At 34.7% G+C, this 19,834-nt stretch overlaps 1 long non-coding RNA gene across 3 annotated transcripts in view; it reads right to left on the bottom strand.

Annotated features, from left to right (window-relative positions):
• Positions 1-15,813: 15,813 nt before the first annotated feature.
• The window catches only part of LOC107973696 (uncharacterized), a 44,910-nt gene continuing 40,889 nt past the window's right edge, over positions 15,814-19,834 (bottom strand). For 2 of the 3 annotated variants that reach the window (XR_008546535.2, XR_008546534.2), the window contains exons 10-11: positions 19,245-19,343; positions 15,814-17,177 (exon numbers count right to left, since the gene is read on the bottom strand). This is a non-coding gene — a long non-coding RNA (uncharacterized LOC107973696). Of the gene's footprint in view, positions 17,178-17,908; positions 18,045-19,244; positions 19,344-19,834 lie in introns of those variants that run through there. The other variant, XR_010150280.1, reaches the window with a different exon arrangement.

The following is a 19,834-nucleotide window of genomic DNA, read 5'->3' as shown; positions in this document are numbered from 1 at the left end:
AGTTGAGATCCTGTATTTGAGATTGTATAATAAAGAATCGTTTGTGTGCTAAAAATTTTGACACAGAAGTCTGAGAGGTATAAGGAACAATGCAAACTCATTTAATGCACACAATCTCCAGGCACTTTTGGCATTTTTAATAGGATTTTTAGGCATAACATCTTACATAACCACACAGAAACTGTTTCATTTCTAGTCTTTTATCATGAGCAAGAAATTAGAAAATAGTGCTTCCTATGCTAAAGAAAAATTTGCTGGTGATTACACTTTTTATGGTTGAGTTCCTTACAGATGATTTTTCCCACTTGTAAAGAATGTGGTAGTAACCATCTCATATTTTAACAGAAGAAATGAAAGGAAATAGATCTATTTGCATCACATTGCATTGTATTGAGTTTGTAAAGAAGTTCCTCAATCTTCTGAGATTTTGTTTACAAGGATAGTTTCTATATACTTGGCAATAGTTTCAGTGCCTCTGTAGTTTACAAGTCTTAAAATATATGAGATTGATAATGCTCCACATATACAACCATGCAACTGCTCCAGAGGAAATCTTTTCCTTTTTCTTTTCGACTTTAAATGAATGGCCAGTGGATATTTTCAAATGGGTGAAGGTCTAATTATAATATAAATTTTAATGCTTAGAGGAATTAAGATTTTTCTAATAAGGTTTGGGTGGCCACAAAGAGCAATGCATTGCTTTCTTGGACATTCAAAGATTTCTAAACATTCTGCAGAAAATACAGACAGAAAATCTACACAATGTATTTTAGTTCTGTGCCTTCCACATATAGAAAAATTATATTTGAAAAGCCAATATTCAACTAGAATGGGAATCTAGCCTATATTTGGGAGTCAACATTAATATTAGAAGAAATATTTAACTTTGATTAATGAATGACAGAACTTGGGAATTTTTAGTAGAAACGTATATGTAAATTATTTTAATTAGGGTGCACTCAAAGTTTTATAATAATGACAATAATAAGACTCAGCGCTATGTAAAGTGTCAAGGGCTAGTTATGCTCCAGATCCTGTGAAGGATATTTTGTGTACATTTCATTTATACCCAAGCCAATTTTATGAAATAGATACTTTTATTCTCAATTTACAGATAATTTAAAGTGACAATTCTAAAGTCATATAGCTGGAAATCGTTAAGCTTAAATCCAAGTACTAGTCCCTTTGATTTCTTAGCTTATGCTCTTGGCAGTTGTTTTGATTGTTAACGCTACACTAAAAATCACCACAGACATAATGGTGTACAACAAAAACAACACTCATTTATTAATATTAGCTTCATGGTTTGGGGGTTGACTGTGCAAAAGTAGCTGAGTCTCTTATATGACTGCACTCAGTGTCTGAGACTGGAGTTATCAAAAGATTTCTCACTCACAGGCCCGGCTATTGGGCAGAGAACCCTTACACATGGTTTCTTCATGTAGCTCAGGCTTCCTCAGAGCAGAACAGCAAGGTTTCAAGGGGGGAGTATCCCAAAAGATAGAGCTCAGAGGAACCTTTATTGTCTCTTCTTAACTACTCTTCAAAAACACAGCAACACTTCTGCAGCATTGTAAATAGTAGAAGTGACTCACTGAGGCCAGCATATTGTCAAATGGAGGGAAAATATGCTCTATCTCTTAATGCAATCAGTGTCAAAGATTTTGTGAACATTTCTTCTTCTTTTTAATTTTTTTTTAGTTCAATAGGTTTTTGGGGAATAGGTGATGTTTGGTTACATGAATGACTTCTTTAGTGGTGATTTCTCAGCTTTTGGTACACCCATCACCCAAGCACTGTACACTTTGCCCAGTGTGTAGTCTTTTATCCCTCGCCCCCAATCCGCCCTTTCACCCAAGTCCCCAAAGGCCAGTGTATCATTTTTATGCATTTGGGTCCTCACAGCTTAGCTCCCACTTATGCATGAGAACATATGATGTTTGGTTTTTCATTCCTGAGTTACTTCGCTTAGAATAATGGTCTCCAGTTCCGCCCAGGTTGCTGCAAATGCCATTATTTCATTTATTTTATGGCTGAGTAGTATTCCATAGTATGCATGTGTATGTGTGTGTGTAGGTATGTGTGTGTGTATATATATATACACACACACACATATATATACACACATATATACACATATACACACACACACACACACACACACACATATATATATACACATTTTCTTTATCCACTCATTGATTAATGGGCATTTGGGATGGTTCCGTATTTTTGTAATTGCGAATTGTGCTGCTATAAACACTTGCTAGTATCTTTTTTATATTATGACTTCTTTTCCTCTGGGTAGATACACATGAGTGGGATTGCTGGATCAAATAGTAGATTTACTTTTCGTTCTTGAAGGAATCTCCACACTATTTTCCATATGGGAGTACTAGTTTACATTCCCAACAGCAGTGTAAAAGTGTTTCCTTTTCACCACATCCACACCAACATCTTCTTTGATTTTTTAATTATGACCATTCTTTCAGAAGTAAGTTGGTATCACATTGTGGTTTTAATTTGCATTTCTCTAATAATTAGTGATGTTGAGCATGTTTTCATATATTTGTTGGCTGTTTGTATATCTTCTTTTAAGAATTGTCTATTTATGTCCTTTGCCCACTCTTTGATGGGATTGTTTGGTTTTTTGTCTTGCTGATTTGTTTGAGTTCCTTGTAGACTCTGGATATTAGTCCTTTGTTCGATGTATAGCTTGCAGAGATTTTCTCCCACTCTCTAGGTTGTCTGTTTACTCTGCTGATTATTTCTTTTGCTGTGCAGAAGCTTTTTAGCTTAATTAAGTCCCATCTATTTATCTTTGTTTATGTCACATTTGCTTTTGGGTTCTTGGTCATCAAGTCTTTGCTTAAGCCAATGTCTAGAAAGGTTTTTCCAATGACATCTTCTAGATATTTTTATGGTTTCAGGTCTTAGGTTTAAGTCCTTGATCCATCTCGAGTTGATTTTTTATAAGGTGAGGGAAGAGGTCCCAGTTTTATTCTTCTACATGTTGCTTGCCAATTATCCCAGCATCATTTTGTTGAATAGGGTACTTTTTCCCCACTTTATGTTTTTGGTTTACTTTGTCAAAGATCAGTTGAATGTAAGTATTTAGCTGTATTTCCAGTTCTCTATTTTGTTTCATCAGTCTATATGCCTGTTTTTATACCAGTACATGCTGTCTTGGTGACTACAGCCTTACAGTGTAGTTTGAAATCAGGTAATGTAATGCCTCCAGATTTGTTATTTTCCTTAGGCTTGGTTTGGCTATGAGCGCTCTTTTTTAGTTCCATACGAATTTTAGGAATGTCATTTCTAATTCTGTGAAGAATGATGGTGGTATTTTGATGGGAATTGCATTGAATTTGTAGACTGCTTTTGACAATATGGTCATTTTCACAATAATGTTTTTACCCATACATGAGCATGGCGTATTAGTCTGTTTTCACACTGCTGATAAGGACATACTTGAGATTAGGCAATTTACAAAAGAAAGAGGTTGAATTGGACTTACAGTTCCACGTGGCTAGGGAAGCCTCACAATCATGGCGGAAGGCAAGGAATAGCAAGGCACATCTTACATGGATGGCAGCAGGCAAAGAGAGAGAGCTTGTGCAGGGGAACTCCTCTTTTTAAAGCCATCACGTCTTGTGAGACTTATTCACTTCATGAGAACAGCACAGGGAAGACTTGCTGCCATGTTTCAATTACCTCCCACTGGGTCCCTCCCACATCCCACAACATGTGGGAATTCAAGATGAGATTTGGATGGAGAGACAGCAAAACATGTCACATGGGATATGTTTCCATTTGTTTGTGCCATCCATTATTTATTTCAGCAATGATTTGTAGTTTTCGTTGTAGAGGTCTTTCACCTCCTTGGCTAAGTATATTCCTAAGGATTTTATTTTATTTTTGCAGCTATTGTAAAAGGGGTTGACTTTTTAATTTGATTCTCAGCTTGGTTGCTGTTGGTGTATAGCTGGGCTTCTGATTTATGTACATTAATTTTGTATCCTGAAACTTTGCTAAAGTAATTTACCAGTTCTAGGAGCTTTTTGGATGAGTCTTTAGGGTTTTCTAGGTATACAATGATATAATCAGCAAATAGTGGCAGTTTGCTTCCTCTTTACTGTTTTGGATGACCTTTATTTCTTTCTTTTGTGTGATTGCTCTGGCCATGACTTCCGGTACTATGTTGAATAGAAGTGGTGATAGTGGGCATCTATGTCTTGTTCCAGTTCTCAGGGGGAATGCTTTCAACTTTTCCCCATTCAGTATAAAGTTGGCTGGAAGTTTGTCATCAATGACATTTTTTACCTTAACGTATGTCCCTTCTATGCCAATTTTGCTGAGGGTTTTAATCGTAAAGAGATGCTGGATTTTGTCAAATGCTTTTTCTGTATCTATTGAAATAATCATGTGATATTTGTTTTCAATTCAATTTATGTAGTATATCACATTCATTGACTTGTGGATGTTAAACCATCCCTGGATCCCTGGTATGAAACCCAGTTGACTATGGTGGATTACCTTGTTGATATGCTGTCAGGATCAGTTAGCTAGTATTTTGTTGAGGATTTTGTATCTATGTTCATCACGAATATTGGTCTATAGTTTTCTTTTTTTGTTATGTCCTTTCCTGGTTTTGGTATTAGAGTGAAACTTGATTCATAGAATGATTTAGGGAGAAGTCTGTCTTTCTCTATCCTGTGGAATAGTGTCAATAGGATTGGTACCAACTCTTCCTTGAATATCTGATAGGAATTCAGCTGTGAATCCATCAGGTACTGGGCACTTTTTGTTGTTGTTGGTAACTTTTTAATTACTATTTCAAACTCACTGCTTGTTTTTTGTCTGTTCAGAGTTTCTATTTCTTCCTGGATTAATCTAGGAGGGTTGTATATTTCCAGAAATTTATCCATATCCTCTAGGTTTTCTAGTTTAGGTGCATGGAGGTGTTCATACTAGCCTTAAAAGATCTTTTGTATTTCTGTGGTATCAGTTGTAACATCTCCCATTTCATTTCTAATTGAGTTTATTTTGGTCTTCTCTCTTCTTTTCTTGGTTAATCTTGATGATGGTATATCACTTTGATTCATCTTTTCAAAGAACCAGCTTTTTGTTTCATTTATATTTTGCATTGTTTTTTGGTTTCAATGTCATTTAGCTCTGCTCTGATCTTGGTTATATTTTTCTTCTGCTTTGTTTGGGTTTAATTTGTTCTTATTCCTCTAGTTCCTTGAGGTATGTCCGTAGATTGTCTATTTGTGCTCTTTCAGACTTTTTGATGTAGACACTTAATGCTATGAACTTTCCTCTTAGCACTGCCTTTGCTGTATCCCATATGTTTTGATAGGTTGTGTAACTAATATTGTTCGAGTCAAATAATTTTTACATTTTCATCTTGATTTCATTGTTGACCCAGTGATCATTCAGGAGAAGTTTATTTAATTTCCATGTAATTTCATGGTTTTGAGGGTTCCTTCTGAGTTGATTTCCAACTTTATTCTGCTGTGGTCTGTGACAGTACTTGCTATAATTTTGAATTTCTTAAATTTGTTGAGTCTTGTTTTGTGGCCTATCATGTAGTCTATCTTGGAGAACGTTCCATGTGTTCATTAATAGAATGTATATTCTGCAGTTGTTGGGTAGAATGTTCTGTAAATATCTGCTAAGTGAATTTGTTGTAGAGCATAGGTTAAATCCATTTGTTGACTTTCTGTCTTGATGACCTGCCTAGTGCTGTCAGTGGAGTATTGAAGTCCCCCACTATTATTGTGCTGCATCTGTTTCATTTCTTCAGCCTAGTAGAACTGTTTTATAAATTTGGGAGCACCAGTGTTAGGTGTGTGTGTGTATATATATATATATATAGAGAGAGAGAGAGAGAGAGAGAGAGAGAGAGAGAGAGAAAGAGAGAGAGGATTGTGATGTTTTCCTGTCAGACTAGTCCTTTTATCATTATATAATTTCCTTCTTTGTATTTTTTAACTGCTATTGCTTTAAAGTTTATTTTGTCTGATACAACTAACTCCTGCTTGCTGTTGGTGTCCATTTGCATGAAATGTCTTTTTCTATCCCTTTACCTTAAGGTTATGTGAGTTCTTATGTTTCAAGTGAGTCTCTTGAAGACACTTGAAGTCTCTTGAAGATACTTGGTTGGTGAACTCTTATCCATTGTGCTATTCTGTATCTTTTAAGGGGAGCATTTAGGCCATTTACATTCAATGTTAGTATCGAGATATGAGGTACTATTCTATTTATTGTGCTATTTGTTGCCCAAATACCTTGGTTTTCTTTGATTGTATTGCTGTTACATAGGTCCTGTGAGATTTATGCTTTAAAGAAATTCTATTTTCATGTATTTTGAGGATTTGTTTCAAGATTTAGAGCTCTTTTTAGCAGTTCTTGTACTGCTGTCTTGGTAGTGGTGAATTCTCTCATAATTTTCTTGTCTGAAAAAAACTATATCTTTCCTTTATTTATGAAGCTTAATTTCACTGGATACAAAATTCTTGGGTGATAATTACTTTGTTTATGGAGGCTAAAGATAGGACCCCAAACCCTTCTAGCTTGTAGGGTTTCTGCTGAGAAATCTGCTGTTAATCTGATAGGTTTTTTTTTATAGGTTACCTGATGCTTTTTTCTCACAGCTCTTCAGATTCTCTCCTTCATCTTGACTTTAGATAACCTGATGATGCTGTGCCTAGGCTATGATATTTTTGTGATGAATTTCTCAAGTGTTCTTTGAGCTTCTTGTATTTGGATGTCTAGGTCCCTAGCAAGGCTGGGGAAGTTTTCCTCAATTATTCCCTCAAATATGTTTTAAGTTGTGGCAACACATGTAACATGTAACATAAAGTTGACCATCTTAATCATTTTTAAGAGTACAATTCAGTGGCATTAAGTAAATTGACACCATTATGAAACCATCACCACCAACCATCTTCAGAACATTTTTCATCTTTTAAAACTGAAATGTGGTACCCATTAAACAATAATTCCCCATTACCCCACCCCTGGAACTACCATTATCTTCCTGTTTCTATGAATTTGACTGCTCTATGTATCTCATATAAGTGGAATCATACAATATTTATCCTTTAGTGACTGGCTTATTGCACTTAGTATATCCTCAAGGTTCATACATGCTGTAATATATGTCAAAATTTCCTTTCTTTTTAACATTGTGTAATGTGCCATTGTCATTATGTGCCACATTTTGTTTATTCATTCATCTGTTGATGGACACTTGAGTTGTTTCCACCTTTTGACTACTGTGAATAATACTTTATGAACATGGGTGTACAAATATTTCTTTAAGGAGTGGAAATGATGAATCATATGGTAATTCTATTTTTGATTTTTTTTCTTTTTGACACGGAGTCTCGCTCTGTTGCCCAGGCTGGAGTGCAGTGGTACAATCTCAGCTCACTGCAGCCTCTGCCTCCCAGATTCAAGCAATTCTTCAGTCTCAGCCACCTGAGTAGTTAGGACTACAGGCACTCACTGCCATGCCAGCTAATTTTTGTATTTTTAGTAGAGACGGAGTTTCACCATGTTGGCAAGGATGGTCTTGAGCTCTTGACCTCGTAATCCATCTGTCTCAGCTTCCCAGAGTGCTGAGATTACAGGTGTGAGCCACCATGCCCAGCCTATTTTTATTTTTATTTTTTAGAAACTATTATACAGCTTTCCATAGTTACTATACTGCTTTACGTTCCCACCAACAGTAGTGAAGAATTCTAATTTGTTCATCTCCTCACCAACACTTATTTCCTGTAGTTTTTTAATAGTAGTCATCCTAATAGATAGGGGGTGGTATCTCATTTGGCTTTAATTTATATTTCCCTAATGATCACTGATGTTGAACATCTTTTTATATGCTTTTGGCCATTTATATATTTTATTTGGAGAAATATCTATTAACTTTTTTGTCCATTGTAAAATTGGTTGTTAGTTTTGTTGTTGTAGGAGTTCTTTATGTATTCTGGATATCAATTCTTTATCAAGTATATTATTTGAAAGTACGTTCTTCCATTCTGTGGATTGCTTTTTCATTCTGTCGATTGTATCCCTCAGTGCGCAAAAGTTTTAAATTTTGATGTGATTCTATTTATTTATTTTTTAATTGTTGCCTGTGCTTTTAATGTCATACCCAATAAATCATTGCCAAATCCAATTGCACGAAGGTTTTACCTATGTTTTCTTCTATGAGTTTTGTGGTTTTAGATCTTATGTTTAGGTCTTTGATCCATTTTGAGTTAATTTTTGTATATGATATAAGATAAAGGTCCAACTTCATTCTTTTGCATGGTTATACAGTTTTTCCAGCACCATTTTTTTTTAGGAGACTGTCATTTCCCCATTGAGTGGTCTTTGGCACCCTATTGAAAATCATTTTACTATATATGTGAGGATTTATTTCTGGGCTGTCTATTCAGTTCCATTGGTTTATATGTCTGTCTTTATGCCAATGCTATATGGTTTTGATCAATGTACCTTTGAAATATGTTTTGAAATAAGAAAGTGTGGGGCCTCCAGAGTTGCTCCTTTTTATTATTGTTTTGGCTCTTTGATGTCTCTTGAGATTCCATAGGGATTCAAGAACTTTTTTTTGCAGTGTATATGGAATTGTTTTCTTAATTTCCTTTTTGGATTGTTCATTGTTACTGTACAAAAACACAATTTTTGTGTACTTATTTTTCAGCTTACAAATTTATTGAATTCATTTATTAGTTCTGACAGAATTTTTTATTTTGGTTTGGTTTTGTGTGTATGTAGAATCTTTAAGGTCTTCTACATATAGGATCATGCTATCTGTGAATAGAAAAACTTTTGCATCTTCCTTTACAGTCTGGATGGCTTTTACTGAACTTTCTTACCTAATTTTTCTGGCTAGGACTTTAAGTATTATGTTCAATAGAAGTGCCAAAAGTGAGCCTCCCATCTTCTTGATTTTAGAGAAAAGCTTTTAGTTTTTTCTCATCGACTACCATGTTAGCTGCTGAGAATATCTTTTAAATCACCACAGGAATTTTGAACATTTGTTTAACATATTTTTTCTAGAACAAAATTGTATTTTACTTATATTTGAGCCACAGGGAATCACTAACATAGCTTTTGGTCAGTTATGCAAAAATTAGAAAGAAGACAGACAAAGCAACCAAAGGCAATGACAAAAACATTAGCCAGTTTATCAGAAATGGTATTGTGAAATCAGGTACCATTGTTATATTCAAGCCATGCTGGCTTATTTGTAATTATTTTTAATCCCCCAAAGATTAAAGCTACTACCTTCATAAAAATAGGCAATCAAGTTTAAGTTTCAGTTTTGTTTAATTATGTTTAAGATTACTCTTTAAAACACATTTTAAGTATGGCAATGGTAATATTTCATATACATGAGGAAATAATAGATTACTTAATAAGTCATGTTGAGAAAACTTTATGTTGTTAGAAAACAAAAATTAATTTCAATCTTTAACTACCACAGTCCCCAATCTATTTTACAAGAACTAAAAAATTAAACAGGAACAATAAAGCCATCAAAATATAAAAATAATATAAGAAGACAGTTTTTATAATATTGGGTTACAGGAGACCTTCCAAAGAATGACATAATAACAAAGATTGACACACACGACAAAATAAAATTTAAAACTTCTGAATAGCGTATGACACAAAAGCGAAAGGCAAAATGGGGTTCATTGTTACAAATATGAACGAGAGTTATTATCAAAAATGGATAAAGAAACTCTACTGAAGAAATTTTTAAAAAGATTTACACATAACCCAATATAAAAATTTACTAATTACATAAGCTGGCAATTCAGAAAAAAAGAACAACAAATGAGCAATGGACATTTAAAATCACTTGACCCAACTACCAATCACAGGAAAACAATGATGTTTATTTCTCTGCTAGAGTGGAAAATATTGACACACTTGGTGATTTCTAGAGTCTGGAGTGTGCTGGTTATTTGCCTATGTACTCTTCACTCCAGTTTTTGCTAATTCTCTTCTGTGTTCTTCATGGTAGGAGGGCTGGTGCTTACAGAGCACATTACCCAGCTGCTAATATCCATTGCCTTCCAGCCGCTTTTGACAAAGTAATGAACTGGTGGAAGACTGCAGGTTGAACCAAAAGAATAAGTCAGGTTATTTCTTACCCCCCTCTTTGTAGTGTAGTGGCTGTGGCCAGCAACACTGCTTCCTTGGCTTTGTTTCTAGCTGATACATTCAGCTTCCTGGCTCTGGTAACACCTCATCCTCCCACTGTCCCTCCACCAGTGTCATACCCAATGCAAAACATTGGAGCAGTAGGTGTGGGCTATAAGGGAGTACCTTGTCGGAAGATAATTTTAAAATCATATTGAAACTAACAAGCAGTCTGTTTTTATTATATCTATGTGCTAGCAATTCTAAATAATGTCAATGACAAAATTCTCCTCTTACCAAGGCTATCACTCCGCATGTACCCACCTTAATCCCCAGCTTGACATACCATAAATTCATACCACATAGGAGTAATAGCAGTAGCCTTCTAACAGTAAGCTTTCTAATTAGTAAATCCCAGAATCACTTGACCACACTTGGTTTGGTTTCTCAACTCTTCAATTATCTGTGTCACAAACTTCCTATTTTAAATGTAGAGGGGCCAAGGCAGGAGGATACCTTGAGCCCAGGAGTTTAAGGCCAGCCTGGGCAACAGAGTGGGACCCCATTTCTACAAAAAATTAAAAAAATTATCCAGGTGTGGTGGTGCAGGCCTGTAGTCCCAGCTACAAGGGAGGCTCAAGTGGGAGGATTGCTGGAGCTCAGAAGTTCCGGGCTGCAGTGAGTAGTGATCATGGCATTGCACAGTAGCCTGGGCAACAGAGTGAGACCCTGTCTCAAATGAACAAATAAATAAATGTAGAGATACCTGTTTTCCTATTTGAACCCTGACTCATACAGTTAGTGTATGTGGAAACTGGCAAGTTCATTTGTTGTAGGTGTTAGTGAAATAGATATAAACTCTTAAGATGGCAATTTGATAATATCCAACTTTCAATGTGCATTTACCTATTATAGAAGTGAGAGTGAAAGGTAATAGAGCTTATGTTTTCTAGATTAAATTCTTTTGTATTTGTTACTTGCACTACTTTTTAAGTAAAATTACGTGTTTCTAATTTGAAAAGGAAAAGAAAGTCCTATACTTTAAGCATATGCGGCATACTGTCAAGCTGAGAATGTAAGTGTGCATTTCTGATTGTCAAGGTGTGTTTACATAACAGAAATTTTTTAAAAATAAAAATATTAGTTAAAGACAAATATGACTGGAACAAAAATCCCAGAAAAGTAGAGGGAGAGAAATAATCAATGGTGAAGGATGGACCTGCTGCTAAGATGCAATTAATTTCCAAGCAAAATACATAATGAACTGGGGTGTTACAAGATATGTTATGAAACCTGCTGTGAAGAAACAAAAAGTAAGTAATCATGCCAGCTCAGAAGGATGTATTCTAGTTTTATCAAAAGTTGAAGAGGTAAGCAGGCTTTCAGGGATCACTTTTGCCAAGCTGCAGGAGGTCAATGAAGTGGGAGCCATGTGTGTTATTGTAGAAATGTGATGGATAATTCATAGCCAGATAAAGCATGCAGTACTGAGTGGTGTAAAACACCAGTTCTCAGGGTTTGTGACACAGGCACCTGGGGAATGCAGTTATTGTCCAGGTGCTACACAGGCAGCATGTCTTGGCTGTAAACTTACTGAGTAATATGTCTGACACATTACTATGAGAAACAACCTATTAATGTATCTGGAATCAAGCAGACCTGAGTTTGAATTTATAACCTCACTAGCAGTGAGGCTCCAGACATAACTCAAGCTCTCTTAGTTTCTTTTTCTCATCTACAAGATCCTGATAAAAATCCTTACATCGTATACTTATTGTATGACATGGGTAAGCACTTATAATAGCCCAGTGCTCTTCCATTATTCAAATACTCATAATTTGATGAATAATTTATCAAAATTCATTTATATTCAAAACTTGTTTGTTGTCATTATGAAATATTCTCAATCAACTACTGTTGAAAGTATGCAGACTATTATATTGAGTTCCACAAAAATGATTTTTTACAACTCAGACAGATTGGAACCAACTAAATGTAAATATTATGAATATATGAAGTGGTGACACTAAAGTTTACTAGGGAGATTCCCATATTACAAAAAATAAAGGTAGTCATTTTAAATGACATCAGTATAAGTGGAGAAAAATCTCAACAAGATAATGTCAGTTAGGAGACAGTAAACATCAACAATCTGGTTCTTATCCAAGTTCTGTGATATGAAAAGCAATGAACAGTTTTATGTGATAGTTATTGTATATTTTATAATAAACAACACACAAAGCACTTACTGTACACCAAGTGCTATTCTAAACATCTCAGGTAAGTTAACTCATCTCATCCTTATAAAAACGTCATGAGATGAATGTTATTATTATTCCCATTGTACAGATGAGGAAAAGTAGCGGGTAGGCATTTGAAGTTAAGGTATTTGAAGTTAAGAATACACAGAGGTATCATATTTGCTACTTGAATTGTTAGCTCGAGAGTAGACTAACATAATATAGTGCACAAAGTAAAACTCTGAGGTATGGTGATATGGTTTGGCTGTGTTCCTACCTAAATCTCATCTTGAATTATAATCTCCATAATCCCCATGTGTCTAGGGTGAGACCTGGTGGGAGGTGATTGGCTCAGGGGGAGTTTCCCCCATGCTGTTCTCGTGATAGTGAGTGAGTTCTCACAAGATCTGATGGTTTTATAAAGGTCTCTTCCCCCTTTGCTGTCATTCTTCTTTCTCCCGCCATCATATGAGAAGGTCCAAGCTTGCTTCCCCTTTGCATTTCACTATGATTGTAAGTTTCCTGAGGCCTCCCCAGCCTTGCAGAACTTTGAGTCAATTAAACCTTTTTCCTTTATAAATTACCCAGTCTCAGGTATTCTTTTATGGCAGTGTGAGAACAAACTAATATGAACTAAATGAACACTTGGAGTCTATTTCAAGTGTTATATCTCTGTCGTTAGTATTTCAATTCAAAAAGATGTTACTATAGCAACTCTGTGATGGTGTTTCTGTGCCTGTGTAAGTTTTTTGAGGATTTCTTTGATCAGAATGAGGAAGTTACTATTAACTACTACTTTTCTGAGACATAATGAATTTTTAATTGATGCTACTGCTTCTATTAAGTTGATCACAGGGCTTTTCTCCTCTATTCTATTATTATGATAAATTAGATTGGTTTTTAAACTGCTTTAACATTTGCTTTTTGAGATAAATCCCACTTAGTCTATGTACTAGATCTTAGTTTATGTACTATCATTTTTTATAAATATACATTGCTGTATTTGATTTGCTAATTCATTGTCATGAGTGTTCATGCCTATGTTTATAAATGATGCTGGTGATCTGTAGACTTATTTATTTCTAAGGTCTTGTCTAGTTTTGGTAATGTTGTCCTTATAAAATTCCCTAAAAAATATTCCCCTGCCTCTCTATTTTCTGAAAGAGTTTGCTTAGAATTAGTATTATTTCATCCTTAAATATTTGGTAGAATTTACCAGTAAAATCATCTAAGCCTAGAGTTTTCTTTGTGGGTTAGTGTATTCAATTTATGTAGTAGATACAGAATTATATAGGATATGAATTTCTTCTTTACAACTCCATATATCATTTTCATATAAATTACTAATATGTTGGCAAAATTTTTCATAACATTCTCTTATTATTGTTTTAATCTGTAGGATCTTGTATGGACAACTCCTCTTTAATTCCTATTACTAGTGATTTTTGTCCTCTGTTTTCTATTGATGGGTTCAGCCCAATTTTGTTGACTATTTTCAAAGAACCAGCTTTTAAAAACGTTGATTTTCTTCATTGTCTTTCTTCTAGTTGGTTAGATTCATTTTTATTTTTATGGAGTAGAACCTTGGGTTTTTGACTTTAAACTTTTTTTGTTCAAATAAAACAAAAATTTTACTTCTAAGCATTATTTTATGTGTATCCCCAAAAGTTTTAGATAATATGTCTTTACTATTATTCAGCTTGAAATACTTTCTATTTGCCTTTGTGATGTTTTTCTTTTACCAATAGATTTATTGATTATTTATTATAGATTTATTTTACCAATTATTATTTAATTTTCAAATATTTGGTAGTTTCCTAAACATCTTACTATCATTTATTCCTACTTTAATAACCATTATGATCTGAGGAGATAATTTATGTGACTTTCATCATTATAAATTAATTGAGACTTATTTTATGTTCCAACTTCTTGGTGAACACATCATGTGCACTTGTATAAAATGTGTATTATAAAGATTTTGCATATTATATTTTATAAATATCAATGAGATTAAGCATTTGTGAGTGGTCTTCAGATGCTCTATGTCTTATTTACTTTTTGGTAGATTGTTTCATTAATAGTTGAGAGAAAGAGGCATTAAAATACATTCCCGTGGTTTAGAAGTTGTTATTTTTCCCTTTCATTTTGTCAATTTTGCTTCATGTATTTTGAGGCTGTTAGAAATATAAACATTTATTATTGCTATTTCTTCCTGATGAATTGACCTCTTTTTGTGATTCTGAAGTGCCCCCTCTTTATCTGGTAATACTCTTTATCTTGCAGCCTATTTTGTCTCATATTAACGTAACCATTCCAATCTTCTTATGCTTACTGTTTGCATAATATATATTTTTTCTGTTAATTTGCTTAGAGTTTCTGTATATCTGTGCTTTCTTTATACTTCTTGTAGACAACACACAGGTGAATCTTGTTTTTTATCCATTTTGATAATCTTTGACTTTCAAATGGACTTTTTAGTTTATTAAAATTTATCATAATTACTGTTGTGTTTGGATTTAACTCAAAAGAAGTACTTGTTTTCTGTTTGATCTCACTGTTTTTTCTTCACTTTGTTCACCTCTATTGTCTTCTTCTCTTTAATAAATTAGAAATTATTTTATTTTTGACATTTTTTTCTGTTCCTTTTGACATTTTTTACTGGTTGTTATAAGGATTAAGACATACATCCTTAATTTTTTTCACAGCCTACTTAGAATTAATATTTTATCACTCTACATAAATGCAGAAACCTTTCAACCTAGGCCTATTCAACACTCATGTGCCATTCTTTATCTCACTGTTTATATATGCACTATATCTCCATATATTATATACCCTAAAACATAGCATTAACAATTTTATTTTATACAACCGTATTAATTTTAAAGAAAGTAGAAACAAATATTTTTTTCATTTAGCAATCTGATTTTATTTACCAACATGATCCACAGGTTAAACTATCATTTCATCGCTTGCGTTGTTTCTTCATGCAAACCCAAGAAATATTGTCAGTGTTACAGTGTTCTGAGACCATGTTTGAAACTTAGAAAATGGATCTTACTATACGTAATTGCTCTTAAAAAAAAACACAGAAAATGACCCTAACTATATGTCTATATTATAATACAATTCTGATGCTGCCAAAATAGACATATAAAATCAGCAATTATTTTAAAATCAGAAAATTAATAGTTAAATGATTTGGTTAGTTAATACATGTTTTGAAACTTTTATTCACTCATTACAAAGGAACTTTTCTGCTATCTTGCCATGAATTTATTTTAATCAAATATCAATCTGCATTTTTGCCATACTTTTATGTTCGTATACATTTTTGTTTCCATGCTGAATCAGGGTCATCTTTTTGAAGATATTTTAAGGATCAATAAAGCATAACACGTGTAGTATTAATAATGCACATAACTCAATTTATTTGAAGACCATATGAGCAACTATGACTAATTTTAGGCTTTCTGAGGAAATGACACCTGCATCCTGACTGCTGCCTGACCAGTCGTTCATTTTTAAATCCTCTCAAATGCAGAGATCTCAAAATGTGCAAATGTGTTTCTTAGCATACATAAAATACTGCTAAATATTTTACTTTATTTTTTAATCAAGAAAATAAGCACACCTATTGCTTGAAGAAGGAGCCATTCCTCTAGATAAATATATGAGACATTTTTTTGTTTGTTTGATCCTTAATAGAGCATTGTGGTCTATTTGTTTTCATGTGTTAAAATAACACAATTATTGGAAATTATTGCCACAGACTATATTTTTTGAAAATAAAAAATCCAGAATCAGATGTTTGGTCAACTTTCCAGACTAAGAATAAATTAACTTGAGCTTTATTTTATATTGTGGTTTGCACCCTCCCTACACTCCTATATATAATATGTTTTAATATAGAGAGAGTTTTTGATGTCTGTTGAAAGAACTGCATAGAAAAAGTCTGAACCTCACCTTCCTCTGTGCCAAGACTTGTTTGTCTCATAAAATGAATAGAAAAATTGGGAGAAAGGTCAACTTGTGTTATCCTTTTAAAGTAATAGAAACAATGTGGAAATACTGTATTTCCTAAAGAGCGCTCTTAGTTCCAAATAAGCAATTACGATGAGGCACATACAGGGAGCAAATTTTAAAGGGGGATTTTCATTAGATATGTATATTGCAAATTTTGAAATAATTTGTAGGCATTTGATCTGCCCCCAATGACCTCATCCCACCTCCCCTTTAGTTTGAAATCTTTTCCTTCTCCAACTCCTTGCATTTCTGCACCATTATGATCTTTTCACCTGTATGTCTTCTTCATGCGCCACTGTTTCATGGCTTGACTTTCTTTTTCATCTTTGCTTAACTGAACCCTTTTTCATCCTTTAAAACTCATGGCATTGCTTATTCTAGGAAGGTCCCTCTGATTTGAGGATATTTTATTCTAATCCAAATTTTAGTTAAGAGTTTTTGGGTATTTTTTATTTTCCTCCTTAACTTTTTTTTTTTTTTTTTTTTTTTTTACCTTCCTTGGAATATAGAGTTGGAATGTTCTGGTTCTGCGTTAGTCAGCTCGGCCAACAGAACAAATCCCACAATCCCCGCTTCCAGAATTGTGATGTGTAACCCCATCTGTGGCTTCAAAGTTAGAAATTTATTTTCTTAAATTCTAGAAGCTGGGATGTCAATGATCAAGGTGACGGCAGGTTCGGTTTCTGCTGGGGGACCTCTTCCTGGCTTCTTGCAGGCAGCTGCCTTCTTGTGCTTTCTCACCTGGAAGAGAGAGAGAGAGAGAGAGAGAGAGCTCTTTGGTGTGTCTTATATAAGGACATTGATCCTATTGGATTGGGGTCACACCTTTATGATTTCATTTATCCTTAAAGTGTCTGTCTCCAGACACAGCTGCCCTAGGTTTTAAGACTTCAACATGTGAATTTGGGGAAGACACATTCAGTCTATAACAGATTCTTTGAGTAGTTCCTTTAAAATCTGAGAAACAAAGATGCACAAGAGGGCAGCTGCCTGCAAGAGGACAGGAAGGGGTCCCCCAGTAGAAACCGAATCTGCTGTCACCTTGATCTTGGACATACCAGCTTCCAGAATTGTAAGGAAATAAATTTCTAACATTGAAGCCACAGATTTGGTGTGTCTTATATAAGGACATTGATCTTATTGTTTTATGTAAAAACAACTGTTCCGTAGCCTCATGGATCATGACTTCAGGGTCAGGAGCAGTAATATCACCTCACTCTTGAACTAGAAGTGGCATCATTACAAAATGTCATGAATAGTAGACCGGATTGTCACCCAAAATGGAGTTAGGTTCCCATCCTTTTTCATTCTCCCTAGGCCCCACCCACTAATCCTCTGTGATTCCAAGATTCCCTGGGAATTATTGTTTGTTTGTTTGTTTTTCATTTACTGTTGATTTTCTGATGTCCTGGGTATTTTCATTTTCCCTTCAGATCCACTCTTTATTCTAACCCAGTCTTGACACAGCAAATGAATGGATTAATAAGTATAGTTCTTTATTAGCTATATTTTCAGTCCTCAGTTTGTTGTATGTTCTTGTTACAGATTTAACCCATAATATCCAGAATCATTTTGGAGTCTGTCATTTGGACCATCCCGAATTTTCTTCTGAAATGCAAAACAGGAAGGAATAAGTGTTTCCTTTGCGCAGTAAAAATAAATAGGACAGTAAATCAAAACTCCAATCAGTATGTCCCTCATTTATGGTGGCTATCTAATATAGAGTTTTCTTTTTTTTTTTTTTTGAGATGGAGTCTCGCTCTGTCGCCCAGGCTGGAGTGCAGTGGCACGATCTCTGCTCACTGCAAGCTGCCCCTCCCGGGTTCACGCCATTCTCCTGCCTCAGCCTCCCAAGTAGATGGGACTACAGGTGCCCACCATCACGCTCGGCTCATTTTTTTGTATTTTTACTGGAGACGGGATTTCACCGTGTTAGCCAGGATGGTCTCAAGCTCCTGACCTCGTGATCCACCCATCTCAGCCTCCCAAAGTGCTGGGATTACAGGCGTGAGCAACCGCGCCCGGCCCTAATATATAGTTTTCTGAAGAGCATTTTGGATTGAGTAAAATGTTGATAGAGCTTGTTGAAGAGTGAGGAGTGAATTTTATCTTATAGAAATAGAACATTGGATTTGCCATCTTGGTAAGGCACAATAGAGGAAATGAAAGGGATCAACTGAATATTACAGAAAGGAGAGAGGAAAAGCCAAATTACCCGAGCATGAATAGAGAGAGTAATGGTAGGATTAAAATTCTGATATGAGACATATTGTCTCATGGATCTTTTGAATTTGAAAGGTGTGATTTTGTTCATTCTTTCCACTTCTCATTTGCATGTAGGACTGGATTGCTGAATTTAGATAATTTGCTCATATAAATTCTCTCGCTTGATGACTCTTGTTGAATATGCCTTCTTTCAAAGAGGCACCAAATGGAGAGAAAATATATATAACAATTAGGATGTCTGAAAAAAATTACAGTAGTCCTTTGAAATGAAGACACAGATGGGAAAATATAGTTCTTGATTTTTCTGAAAATACATTCCTTTTCTGAGGAGGGGGAAGCCTGTGATACCTACACATAACTGATTAGATGGATAGTGCTATTAAATTTAACTGTAAGATCCAACTGCAACCTACCTGGAAATGTTCTCTAGAAAATGTTGAAGGTGATTGGTATAACAGAGCTTAATTTGAAGGAGGATATATAAATATAAATATAATGCAATATTTAGCATTATAGAAAAATCATTGTGTTTGGTCTGAGGAAGACAAAGAGGATGATAAAATAATACAATGTAGTTTTTACCTCGTGCTGGTATAGTGGTGATAAGGGTGTGAAGATCATTGGTAGATCAGTGCTTGGGCCCTCAAACTGGAATGCACCACCACCTTGAAAACACAGAGCCTGTGGCACAGAAAGACTTTCTCTCAGTAATGGTTTAGATAATTCCTGACAGAATCTGGAGAATTTTGCATGCAGACTAAATAAAGCTCATCCATAGTCCCAGAGATTTGTTCTCATGGTATATGGAAACTTATGAATGATTAGAAAATAGTTTAGAGTTGAACTACCTAGACATTTTTATTTTTCTTTCTGTCTTCCTGCCCCTACTTCACTTGCTTTTTATTGTTGTTTAAGAAATTCTGTAATATTCCGTATGGTGCATCAGTCTTCAGGACCTGGAGAACATTTCCTCTAGCTAATTTAACACCTGTATATTCTCCCAGACGTAGCTGGGTCTGGTAGCCTCATGGAACATGCCTGCCTTTCATGAAAGAGGCAGAACTCACAGTTCTTATTGAGGAATCTGTTTATCAAAGTACCTAGCCGCAACATTGTAGCTTGTTTCTAAACAGAAAAAATATTTATCCCAAATATTCAGTATTCCTTTTGTT

The sequence above is a fragment of the Pan troglodytes genome, chromosome 13 (assembly GCF_028858775.2).
Source record: "Pan troglodytes isolate AG18354 chromosome 13, NHGRI_mPanTro3-v2.0_pri, whole genome shotgun sequence".
NCBI classification, from domain to species: Eukaryota; Metazoa; Chordata; class Mammalia; order Primates; family Hominidae; genus Pan; species Pan troglodytes.
Note: the sequence above shows the minus strand (reverse complement) of the source record. Positions and strands in the feature narration are given on the sequence as shown.